Source organism: Mchenga conophoros, linkage group LG4, assembly GCF_057382185.1.
Source record: "Mchenga conophoros isolate Kocher_MC1m ecotype Shallow Benthic linkage group LG4, M_conophoros_male_GT1.1, whole genome shotgun sequence".
In the NCBI taxonomy this organism is placed as follows: Eukaryota; Metazoa; Chordata; class Actinopteri; order Cichliformes; family Cichlidae; genus Mchenga; species Mchenga conophoros.
In genome coordinates this window covers 33,946,171-33,956,902 of record NC_140529.1, presented here as the reverse complement: position 1 = coordinate 33,956,902, position 10,732 = coordinate 33,946,171, and the positions used below count along the sequence as shown (strand labels likewise).

General features: G+C 38.1%; 1 protein-coding gene across 3 annotated transcripts in view; it reads left to right on the top strand.

Annotated features, from left to right (window-relative positions):
- The first annotated feature begins 3,028 nt into the window (after positions 1-3,028).
- spop (speckle type BTB/POZ protein) overlaps positions 3,029-10,732 on the top strand; it is a 96,617-nt gene continuing 88,913 nt past the window's right edge. For 2 of the 3 annotated variants that reach the window (XM_085271973.1, XM_085271975.1), the window contains exon 1: positions 3,029-3,140. The gene's annotated coding sequence lies outside the window, so the exon portion shown is untranslated. The remainder of the gene's footprint in view (positions 3,141-10,732) is intronic. The other variant, XM_085271974.1, reaches the window with a different exon arrangement.

Sequence of the window (10,732 nt, the reverse complement as noted above, 5' to 3'; positions counted from 1 at the left end):
GTGTGAGGAAGGGGCGGAGGCGATTAATGTTACGGAGTTGGAAATATGCTGCACGTGTAATATTATTGATATGTGAGTTAAAGGATAATGTGCTATCGAGAATGACACCCAAGCTTTTCACAGAGGGAGAGAAAGGGAGACATGCCTGGAACACCTTAGCCAGGAGGCGGCCAGGGGGCATTCTGATCAGATGCTTGAACCACCTGAACTGGCTCCTTTCAACGTGAAGGATTAGCGCCTCTACTCTGACATGACTCTCAAATGACTGAACTCCTCACCCTATCTCTAACAGAGAGGCCAGCCACCCTTCAGTATGGGCTGCCTGGTCCATTTCTACGGGCCATGTGGTCCCTGTACAACTGATGCAAAAGCTTGGGTTTGCCAGCAGTAAGTCAGACTTATTTCCTGTGGGAGTTGGATTGCTTTGTCACTGATTCTGTTGTTTTTAAGGAAAGAATTTGTGCTAAACATATTAATATTACTGCTGTATATATTTAAGGTTGAGCTCATTTTAAATACTTTATATTCTGTTTAATGCGGGGATGTCCAACTCCAGGCCTCAAGGGCAGGTGTCCTGCAGGTTTTAGATATCACCCTGGGTCAGGACACCTGAATCAAATGATTATTTCATTACCAGACCTCTGGAGCACTTCAAGACATGTTGAAGAGGTAACATTTAAATCGGATGTGTTGGATCAAGGACACATCTGAAACCTGCAGGACACTGGCCCTTGAGGCCTGGAGTTGGACACCCCTGGTTTAATGCAAAGCATAATCTTGAAATCTTTTGTTTCTACTGGCTGTCCTGTCCGATGAGGACCACATATTTTGTAAGAAAAAAGGTTTTCATGAGCTCCAAAACACATGCCTATATATTTATTTTTAAAAAGTATATTAAAATAGTATAGTAAAAACAACAAAAATGAAAATAAATCAGCTGAACTAAAAGGCCTGAGCAGTCTGTCACACAGTTAACTGTAAATATCTACAGGGGCTATTAAAATATGAATGGAAAATGAAGTGTTGGCAAAGCAGCTGGTTAAACGTACTACAATCAGACATTCTCATAGATGCTAATCTGAAAGTGCTACTGAACTTGCACCTGCTCAGCTTCCCTGTTCTATTAGGCCAGACATAGTTAGAGCTGCTGTCCCCTCTCCATCATCATCTGCTTTCCTCACTAGTGTATTAAATGAGTTATTAACAACTTTGCTAATGCTAGCTGGGTTTCCACACAAAGTGCAGATTGTAATTAGTCTCAGAGCAGTGAAAGTGGAGCCAGCGGCAGCTTGCCTCGCACGCTGGTCTCCCATCAGTTTACAATGAAAGATCAGCCTTTTTTCCTAAACCAGAAAACGGCTACTGGCCTCTTAGCTTGCTCACCTCAAGTCATTGTTAAAGGTAGACAAAGAAGCACTGCTTGCCTTGCTTGTCCTTACAGAATGGCACTGAAGCAGAGTGTTTTTGCTGTTCAAATGTTTTGAACACATTGTGATATGTAAGGGGTGGATCGGACAGAGAAACAAAGGGATGCTGCATACTCAGACTGTATCAAGTTGTCAGTCATACAGTAAAGCATACCAAATTATCCTGCTCTTTTACTTTAATCGGACTATCATTTATAAAATGAATGTTGTGTTTTACTGAGGATGACTCCTCAGGAAAGTGTTGCTGAGGTCATGAATCGTGGGAGCCAAGTACCAGTTTCTATAGCCAAATGTCTTTTTGCAACCAGAGGAGACGCCACCTGATGCTATTAGACAGCTATTAGACACTCTTGTTTTTTCTTCTCCTTTTATATCTGGAAGCTATGACCATTTTTTATTTACAGCATATGGTAATTGAGAATATGTTTTAGAGCTGCTAAAGCAGGACAGACTGGAGGCCTGTTAAAAATAAACTTCCTTCATAATAACAGCCTGTATACCCATCCAGACAATGCAATAAGAAGTCTGAGATGATACTTGGTGCTGTTTACTGTATGGTAGCTGCCTTTCATTTTAAGTTCTGGGTAAGTGAAGGCGGCATGTCTGATAGTGTTTAGCTTTTTATAAAATTAGCAAAAGGTGCAAAGACAGAAAGATGTAGCATCAATTATATATAATTGTATGATGATCAAAATGTATTGTGGATAATAAGCTGAAGGGTTGCAGTAGCTGAAGATATGTTATATATATATATATATATATATATATATATATATATATATATATATATATATATATATATATATATAAAACATATCGTTATGTATATTTGTTGTACAGATGGTGACTTCTGAAATACTTAAAGGGTTTTGTCATATTGTGTTAAGTTTTTGGAATTTCACACATAATATCACAAATCTTTTACATTTTTTTTTATTATTTTTTGATTTTACAACTAATAATATAATGAATCTCACACATCAGTGCATATAAAATATATGACATCCATAGAAACTTAATCTAATGTGACTATAAGTATTTATATATACTACACAGAAAATATTAGCTATAGCAATGATATAACGTGTGAGGACAAAAGAGCTTGTTGTCTCAAAATGCACTCATGGTTTCTGCCTGATGGTTTAATAATAATCTGGAGATAAAGGATTACAATCCTTGATGGTTTGATTCAGCAATCTCTGGTTTCTCAATTAACAATTATTTTAAAATATCCTCTCTTCTTTTCTTATTCTGGTTATAATTAAGGGCCACTAAATTATTTTGAGGTCAAGGGAAAAGCTCCTTGTTTGAAATACTTTGAATTTAGAGCAACTCAGACTACAAACCTTTTACCATAACTCAGTGAATTTCTTATCTGAGGCTTATTCTTATTATGTGCCCTTTGCTTTCTTTTAATTCTTATCTTAAAAAACGAAAAGAAATTCCTACAGCTAAACCAAACAAAATAAAGAAAATGTAGTTTGTCTACGAGTGATAGTAAATGTGCTAGTCTACTGATTTTGATGACAGACAGCTGCTCGTAATTAAATAGGAAATTTGTATATTCCCGTAACACCCAGAGTCAAAACCAAAACAATCCCAGCATGGCCAGTCGCTTATTGGGCGTTCGGACACGTCACAGTCTAACCCGGAAGTGCAGTGACAGCTCTTGTCAAAAATCCTTCATCTCTTTCGTTCAAGTGCGAAACAAAGGTGAGTTTTAAAGATGTAAAATGAGCTCTTCATATGCCTGTTATTTACGAATTTTATTGATTCCTTTATGGTAAAGTGCGTTTAAAGTTTGGCCGTAATTTAACGCTGGAAGCACTTTTACAGAGCTTCAATATTAGCCGCTAGCTGGCTATTGTTAGCAGGTAGGTAGCGGCTCGGGACTTATTTATACTGTTTCCGTTTCTGATTCACTTTTCCGCGGATTGTTTTGTGCAATTTTATGCCATGACTGTCACGTCTGGGTTGTCACGGCAAGAGTTATCAGTCTGAACGTTTCCACATGGATATGCAAAATAATGAGACCCATGTTAGAAAAAAAACATGTTATGCTTCATCATGCCTCAGTATCCTGCCAAATAGTGACCACGGCTTCTCCCCTCTGTTGCTTCCCAATGCGCAGTGCAGGACAGCTGCAGGTTTCAGTCTGCCAGAAAGCATCTGAAAAGAGAGAGTCAAGCAGAAAGGCTACTGCAATGCAGGCTGTAGTACCTCTGCACGGTGGCTGGGGAAAAAACTGGTGACTTTTAGATAAAGTAATGAACTCAAAGTTCTATGAATAACTTTTTTTGTGATATCCAAATTCAAGGATCTAACCCACAACTATTTAAATGAAATATGGAATGGCAAACATTTGGTACTGGAGCTACAAAAACTAGTAGTTTGTTGGTTTATGAAAAAATAAATAAAAAAATCAGAAAACGTCTTTAAGATTTCAGTAGACCTTATAGAAACCCCTAGGGGGAATTTGGCTTTTATTAAAATGAGAGAAGACTTTATCTTTTGCTTTGTTCAATTTAATGTTGTTTTTTTTTTTTTTTTTTTTTTTTTTTTTTTAGTTTAGCTGATACATATAGACCAAGTTTAATTAAAAAATAATGATCAGATTAATCAGTAATAGCAATAACTGTTGCAGTCATTAGAGTTGGATGACTGAACAAATATCTACTGCTAATTGGCCAAGTCCATTGCCATTGGAGGAAGGCGGGGATTCTTTTCTTTTTTTGTGAATTTTGTTATTTAATTTAGTAGCCTGCTTCTTTCATAATTATTAACTTGTGCAGCTCCATTGAAACCAAGTACTAATAGGAACTACCAGATGGATTTGTGCTGACGCTAGTACATGCCAGTGCTACAGTATTGTTTGGGCTGCAGAAAGGCAAGAAACAGGTAATTTTAGCCCATTGCTCAGTGTTTGGCATCATAATATCTCGTACATAATTGAAATATGAGTTAATAGATATTATCGCTGTGAAATAAACATGATCAAATGCTTTCATAGCGTTTCATAGGTGCATACCTGCTAAAAACAGGACATTTAAGTCCGTTGCTTGGTGGTTGCTAGGCAACCTTGTGATATCTGATAAAGGTAAGAGCCTTCAGGGGTCCAAAGCTGTGTCCATACTGGAAGCGTTGTGATGACTAGAGACCATAGAAAGGGAAGGAAATTTTGCAACTTTAGTGACTACAGGCAAAATAACCTGGTTTCAACTTTTCTGGAGTTCTAGGCGAGCGACGGACAGCATTATCAAAAAGAGCAGAGGATACCTTTGACTGGCATATGACCTGGTGGTAAATACATTAGTGGGTTACCTAGGCAACTAGAGCCTGGAATGTCTGTCAGGGACGAGCAGTCGGCTTCAAAGTGATGCAAATTGCTCAAGATTTACTAGTGTGCCAAGTTTAGCTCCTTGAGCTCTGATAATGTGGGTGTAGTGCATTATGGTGTATTATATTTATGTATGTTTTATATTAAGATTCTCCTGTAGAATCTGGGAGTAAGAAGTCTGTTGTGAGAGTAGTGTGCATGTGGTAGCGAACCTGGCGAGGTGGAGGTATGCACTGAAGAGAAGAGGAATGAAAGTCAGTAGAAGCACGACAGAATGTGTATGAATGAGAAGGACACAGGTATATCGGTGAAGGTGGAAGAGTTTAAATGGGTGCCTGAGGTGATTTGTGACAGAAGGACGTCAGCAAAAGTGAAAGAAAGGGTGGCAGAGTTGATGAAACTCAGATTTTCACTGGGAGTACCCAGGATGGACAGGACTCGAAATAATTACTTCAGAGGGACAGCTCAGGTTGAGCTCTTTGGAGACAAAGTCAGAGAGGCAATGCTAAGATGGTTTGAACATGTGCAGAAGAGAGATCGGGGATGTATTTGAAAAAGGATGTTCAAGATGGAGTTGCCAGGAAGACCACAGAGATCATTTATGGATGAAGTGAAGGAGGACATGCAGAGGGTTGGTGACAGAGTAGAATACTAGGGATTGGGTGAGATGGATGCAGATGATCTACTATGACAACTCATAAAGGGAGCAGCCAAAAGAAGAAGTAAAATTCTTGTTGCACCATGTTCCCAATGGAACAAAACAAGACAGTTACTGTGCTAAGTGACACTGGACTTAAATTGGTGCTAAATGTCAATTCACCTTTGAGATCTAGACCAAAATGTGTGGTTGTGGACCCTGATCATTTGTTTCTATTAAGAGGCTTAAGGGTTTCTCATCCTGTTGCCTTGTAAAGGCCCTTCTCCTTGCTGGATTCATGTTTTAAAACCCAAAACTCACTATTGTGGCTATAAGGACACCAAAAGCTGTTTTTTACACATCATGCTGGAATAAATGACCAGATCTAACAGTGCATCCTTAAAATAATTAGGTGGCCATCTGAAAGGGCAGGTAAACATGTCTCATTTCGTATTTTCTATTAGTGATGTGACAAAAGTTGGTGGAACACTTTTTTGCAAAGCTGAATTTCCTAGTAAAAGATCTGCTAAGTGCTTGCTAAAAATTCAGCTGGTTTGTCCCACAGAGTTTTCTGCTCAGCTGTGCTGCGATTGTATGCATGAGCAAAGGGCATGTGGGAGTTCAGAAATGCTCTGAATGGGAGTTTGGATTGATTCAGAAGATTCCATGGTGAACAAATTTGAATCCCAAAAGATAACTCTTTGACTGGCTTAGCATTTTTCTCATTTTATCTTCTTAAACCGTGACACATCCACACATTCTTCACATATCTGTTGGTAAAGACAGATTCTTGATGTACAAGTTCGTGACTTGTTTTGGTGTGCAGGGAAATTGAATTTTTTATTAAACTGCAGCTCATTGCACAAAATAAAATACTGACTTCGTTCCTCAAGCTTACAATACGGTCGAACTATGCAGATTCAGGATCTGAATTTCAACATCCAGTCAGTTTTGTGTAACAGCTGTTGGCACTTAAGTCACAGTTGTCTAGCTGTGACTGTAAAAGATGTGATGTCACATCATTGTTTTTATTGTGTTGGTATGGAAGTGTTTTGTTCACTCTCCGGACATTGTTGTGTCTGTCAGAAAAGGAAGTGGATACAAACTGGTAAACTTTCGGTTCATATTCTGAATGCAGGTGAACTAATCTACTGTTTAAGAACAGGACTAATGAAACTAACAGTGTAGTTTTGGTAGATATTTCAATATGACATATAAGGAAAGCAGTAGATGTATAAATGAAATCAACCAGGTGTCCAGTCCAATTTCTTTGCTAGTTTAATGGCCCTTTAGTCATAAATATTTTTTTGTTGTAACTTTTTAAACCAATTTCAATTAAAATAAAACCATTTTGATTAAAATAAATAAAGTAAAACATTTTTTTATTTCATGTGTCCCATTTAAAAAAAAAAAAAAAAAAAAAAAACCAAACAAAAACAAAAAAAACCAAACAAAAAAAGTTTTGCTTTCACTGTGGTGCAGCGGCCTCAGTCTGTCTTTAGCCACCACTCTGTGGTCTTGAGCAATGTCCTTTCCAATTTGATTGGTTACATTTCACAAGTAATAGCCTGTTAATGCTGAAGGCCACTTTGCCACAGACAGGCACAGAGGAGCAGCTTTTCAGAGTTTTGAAGGTATAACAGATATTTCCCAAGTTGCAATAAACACAATAATCCTATGATTTATTTCTTTGAAGACAAGCACTCTGTTTTCCAGTTACATTGACTGATTAAAGCACTTTATTACAGTAATCATACAGTTCACTCAAATGTGATGCTAGAGCTTTACTGTATGAATCGGTAGCATAAATATACTTTTATTTTAATTACAAATAATTAGTAATGTTTTTGAGTCTAAACAAAAAAAACCCCCAAAACAACAAAAGAAAACCAAATAGGTTCCTTAGTCACATGGTTTTGGGTTATAAAAATTGTTTTAATTATACCTTTTCTTATAGTTAGCTGTGAATGCTCAGTGAATATATGCATGCAATGAAGCTAGCATTTGGTTGAGATCATTGTTATTACTATTGTAAATGTTCTTTTTATATTTTTTCCACTAGTATGCATGATATAATAGGATATAATGACTGTTAATTTAAACATATAGGTAATTGTGACTTTGTTGTGCCAGCGTCAGTCTTTCTTCACTTTTAGGCCAGCAGTTGTTTTTATTTTTTATTTATTTATTTATTTTTTAAATCTGTACTAGGAAATTTATTATTTTTCCACAGTTCTTCAAAAGCCATTTAAAAAAACAAACAAAAAAAACCTAAAACCTGCAGTGGTTGAATTTATAAACACAAACTTATGTTTTTGTGTTTCTTGTTTGTGTGTGTGTGTGTGTGTGGGTTTTTTTTTTTTTTTTTTTTAAATCTGAGTGAACTGCCCAAATAAATTCTATGTAAGAGGAACACGGATCAGGCTGTTAACAAGATCAGTTTGGAGGGGACAGGCCAGATGCTGTGTTTCATATTGCTGAGCTGTATGCATCAAAAGTGGTTATTAGACAGGTGGCCTTTCCATAGACTTCCACCTGGCAGCTGGCAGATAGGCACACTTTTTCCTTTTGTATCTAGCTGTGTGTGTGTGTGGACTGAGACCACTTGTCTTGATTTAAAAGTGCCTTTCTGGCTTCTCGTATTCCTCAAATTTAAACTCTTACAGTGATGTGTCGCGCTCTCCCTCTAGTTGACTGTGTCCATTCAGCTCGCTGCTGTATATTAAACTATTCAACCACTCTGTTAGATGTTCTTTACACACAAGCGCCCAGCTGCAAAGAGCCCCCCGCCCCTTCATATACTACAAGATGCAGCCATTTGGTTTATTTACGGGTGGTGCTTCTGTAACTGCTGGGAATAGGCCAAGAGCCAATCGAAGCACACGGTGGAGGCCAGGCTAATAGAATCTGACAGGAATGGAGTCATAGAGGCCGCTCAGGCATCGTAAAGCTGTCGCTGTTTAAGCCCCTAAATTTGTCGCTATTACCTGCTTGCCTCTCTCTTTACATGGGCAAAGAGTGCACCCGTGTTCCTGAGTTTGAGACGATGTTGTTACTCATCTTTGCTCATTTCAACACCAAATGAGTACGTCGGTGTGTGCGCACATGCTTGTGTATTTTCAGGGTCAAATGCAGAGCGCATTGAAAAATGGATCAATGATATACTATCCACTATATAATGTCAAGTAAAAAGTGAATTACTGCAGAATGTGGTGGACCTTAACAAACAAATGTTTCAGCACTGCACCATTTCTCCATCAGGCTCAGACTGTATCCTATGTTTTCAGATTTGTATTTTTATTTGCTCTTCTGAGAATTCCTTTCTTGGTGTGTGCAGCAGTGGGAGATGTCAAGATGTGTGAATTTGTTTGGAGTGTAACAGTGTAAAATACTACACCGGTCAGTACATCAATACTAGTCGGTAAGGAAATTGGGTGTTACTGAAAATCTTTAATATGTCAGAATTGAAGATTTTATCCCACTAATGAGCCTGATTAAAAGAACATTCACAAATTCCTCTAAAACCAGGCCCATACTGTCCAGTCTTCTGAGCTGTGTCGCTGGATCGATTTCAAAAAGTATTGGCTGATCACATCACAGCATACAGCTTTGATACTTCTTGTTCTGGCTTCGTGAAAAGCTGAAGTGATTTCTTTTAAAGGAAAAACTAAGGTAATGAAATCCATATATGAACATCATATTCAAATTACTCATTCGGTTGACTCATTCGATGCTGTTAGCTTAATGTTTATTTAAATGTTTTGAAAACATGAAGTTGTTGATATAAACACAGGCAGTGGTGTAATGTACGAGTTTCAAATGGCACGCCATTTGATTAAAAAAAATTTCCTTTTGGTTGTAGTTTAGATTTTCTATCCTGCAATGCTACTCCTAAGGACAATTTGCATATGCACGGCACTACTAAGACATAATTGATATAGGCATTCAAAAATGTCTCAGATTGGACCTTTTTTAGATGCAACATGCGAAGAAGCTCATTTCTCATATTGCTGATCGCTTGTGAGGGAAGGCAACAAGTATTGAATTAGTTTGCATGAGAGGAGGGAAATTGAAATATGGATTGGGGTCGCAAATGCCTGCCAGTGCTTTGGCTGTTTCGGATATGGAGGATGAAATGTATTTCTTTGTGTATGTGCGTGTCAGTGTGTGACTGATGCAGACAGAGCCGGCATCGAATGGTTTTCCACCTCTCTTGCATGAAGCTATTTTCCAATAACAAGTAGAGAGCAGAAGTGACACAGATGAAGTGAATGTTTTAAGAGGAAAAGTAATCTTAAAGACAAGCCAAGTCATTCCTCACTCTAATCCCTTTGCTTCTCCTGCATTACTGCTTCTGTCTTGAAGCCAGATCCCAGCCAGGTCTCTCACCATCTGCCATATAGATGTATTTAAATCATGCATGCATGCTGACTTTGGACCTGTGATTTGAACTGGCCAGGTCCCCGGTCTCTGCCAGACTGCTCAGCAAAACACATGACCCAGGAAAGCTGTATGAATATAAATGAATGACAACACAGTTGGTTAAAAGCGCCATTGCCCAAAAGTCAGATTCAGTTTTGCTGATACACTGGCATTAGATTGTGGGAAAACAGCGACCCATCCAAATACTCTGAACATCAGATCCAACTTTTTTAAAGCTCCAACAGTGTTTGGCATTTAAAATTCATATCACTTGTAGGTGAAATGTTAAAAGAAATTAAGAGAAGACTGGTTCAAATAAAACAGTTCAGGGACGTTTTAAAAAATGTATCTAAGTTATCATGTTGGTGTTCCAGGATAAGAGTGAACCACCTCTGTAGCACTAAATAAACCCAGGGTTAAATCTCAAGTTACCTCACTAAGCCCATAGTACACAGTACAGGCCTCAGCAGTGAATAAATAGATGTCGTGATGCATCTCAAGTCACGATATAGTCATTATAATAGGCAGTGCATTGTTACGGTGTGCCATTGGAAGTTACTCTGTGAGGCCCACCTTTTAATATCTCAAAAGTGTACAAGGTAAGGGCAGTGGTATTCACTTTTGTCAAGAAATAGCTTTTCTGTTTCACCTTACAGATCGATCGATTCGTGATGTCAATGGAAAAAACATTTCTTTTAGGAGAAATGTGAAAGATGTAAAAATGTGACGGTAACGACCTCTCCGTCGCGAGAAGCCTAATAATAAACAGTTTTCATTTAACAGAAGTTTGGGGGGTGGGGGGAAGGAGTTCCACATCAAAGGTGGGGAATGGAAAAGAGAGAGGACAGAAATGGGCAGAGAAAGAGTAAGAATCGTGACTGTGAAATCGATAGTTCATACTGTTCTGAA